A 2471-nucleotide genomic window follows, 5' to 3' on the forward strand; every position below is an offset into this window, starting at 1 on the left:
AGCAAGAAATTACTAAAAAATTGTAAAAAAAAAGAAAAAACATTAAGTGGTATTAAAATAATAATAATGATAAATATGATAATAAAAGAGTATTCACAGGTAATAAAGAGAGAGAAAATTTCTATATCAGAATATTGAAATATTTGTGGATTGTCTCATACGAAAACAGCAAATAAAGTTTCAAAACATATAATAGAGAACTGAAATGTTATACAACACAAACTAATTTGAATGGAAGCTTTTTCTGTAATACTTCGATCATTTTAATTACTGTACAATAAAGTAAAGGTACCTATCAAATGCAAAATACCATTTGAGCTCACCTCAAGATAATTAGAATAAAGTTAGTGAGACCCTTGTGCTTCATGCCTGCTGCAAAGAGATTTTATATTAGGCACTAATTTAGTCAGCTTCAGTCTCAAATCTCCTCGTTTAGTGATATCCAGTCGATTTCTTTTCTTCAGTAGCAAATCATTTACAGCCACATTCAGCTAAATATGAAGATGGGAACGGTAACAACAGTTTTCTTGCAAACCTGGTTGAATTTGAGTATTTAGTTTCTGTCTCATCACAAAGCCATGCCATCGCTCCTTTTATGTTGAATAAAGTTTTAACTGACTCATCATTTTGTATTTCCGAGAGTTCTTCTTGGTACTGCATTGAAACATCAGATAGATCCACTAGCACTGGCTGCATCACCCATGTTGGAAAATCAATCTGTTTTAAATCAGAAAATCTTTCTTTCAAATCAGAGGCCAATATTTTCAGATGATCCACAATGACAAGTACAGCAGCATCAGTCAGCTCACATTTCTTTAGCCAATGAAACTGGTCAAAATTTTTGTCAGAAATATGTTTTTGGCATAACTCGATAAATGAAATAAAGCCAAATATCTTCGCCTTTGCATCAACAAGAGTTTTATTTGTTCCTTGAAGTTGTTTATTCAACACATTCAGTTTTTCAAAAATATCTGCTAAATAACTCACAAACGCTTTTCCATCAACGGTTAGCAGGTGCTTCATTTCAGGCTATTCACTTAAAAAGTCACTAAGCTCATCAAATAGTTCCATGAATCTTTTCAAACAATTCCCCTTCGAAAGCCACCGTACCTCAGTGTGAAGTAAAAGTCTCACATGGTCTGCATTGTTATCTTCACAAAATTGCTTGAAAAGACGCTCACATTTGGCATTAGCTTTGATAGCATTGATAGATTTTATAACTGATTTCAGTACCTCATTAAGTACAGGAGAAATATTTTTCAACACTAAGTTCTCTCTATGAATAACACAGTGCACAAGAAGCATTTCCGGATTCTCATCTTTCATCAATTTTAAGCAGCTATTTTTCTTGCCCATCATAACAGGAGCACCATCAGCTGCACACGATGTTATGTTTTCCATTGGTATATTATTGACATCTAAGTAGTGTTTTAGTTTATTATATATATCAGTGGCGGTAGTGGTGGTCTCTAACGATTTGCAGAATAACATTTCTTCAGCAAATTCACCTTTATCAATATATCTTACATAGGTTAGCAATAAGGCCTCACTGTCTCTCACAGTTGATTCATCCATTTGTACTGAGAATTTTCTTGATTTCAGCTTTTCAACAAGTTGTGTTTCAATATGTTCACTCATTTCATCTATTCTTCTCCTAACAGTGTTGTTACTGAGTGGCATGGCTTTAACATCTTTGTCATCTTTTTCCAGAACTGTTTTAAGAAATGCTGATATTGATGGTTTAATTAAATCCTCCCCTATAGTATTATTTTTTCCAGATTTAGCAATGAGTAAAGAAATTTCATAACTAGCCTCAAGAGTACGACTGACAGTAACAGTTTGTGCAGTGAACAGAGACTTTATTGTTGATCTTTTTTCAAACTTATCCTTTAAAGGTTTGAAGTAATTCAAATCTGAATTTACATACGCACTACGTTTCGACTTCAAATGCGCCTCAAGACGACCTCGTTTCATTGATTCGTTGGTCAAGCATTGTTGGCATAAGAGGCAGAAAGGTGACCGTTCATCATGGACAGCGGGTATGAAACCAAGTTTTAAATATTCCTCTGAATACTGACGAACTTTCTTCTTGCTTGCACTACTCATTTTATGCATAGGGTTTGTGACTGAAATAAATATATTGATGATATTCGTCGCACTCAAGGTCATATGGTACGCCAGCCTAAACTATGTGTATTATCTTACTGTCTATTTTCTAGTCAAATATTACGCATTTGGGCATGGCGATTATGTAATAACTACACAATAAAGACCTTTTTTACCCCAAAAAAATGATTTACTCAAAATAACATCTGAAACATAAACTACATATGTTTACCTGATGGAAAATCCAAAAAAATAAAAATCGAAAATTTGGACCCAGACCTCTTCAGTCGCGCTCAATTGCCCTCCTTAAAAATCAAATTGCCCCCCTGTGGGGTGTACGCCCCACATTGGGAACCACTGCTCTA

The 2471-nt window shown here is 34.3% G+C and overlaps 1 pseudogene; it reads right to left on the reverse strand.

Annotated features, from left to right (window-relative positions):
* Positions 1-471: 471 nt before the first annotated feature.
* Positions 472-2169, reverse strand: LOC119968669 (annotated as a pseudogene).
* Positions 2170-2471: the final 302 nt, after the last annotated feature.

This window comes from Scyliorhinus canicula, chromosome 7 (genome assembly GCF_902713615.1).
Source record: "Scyliorhinus canicula chromosome 7, sScyCan1.1, whole genome shotgun sequence".
Taxonomy (NCBI): Eukaryota; Metazoa; Chordata; class Chondrichthyes; order Carcharhiniformes; family Scyliorhinidae; genus Scyliorhinus; species Scyliorhinus canicula.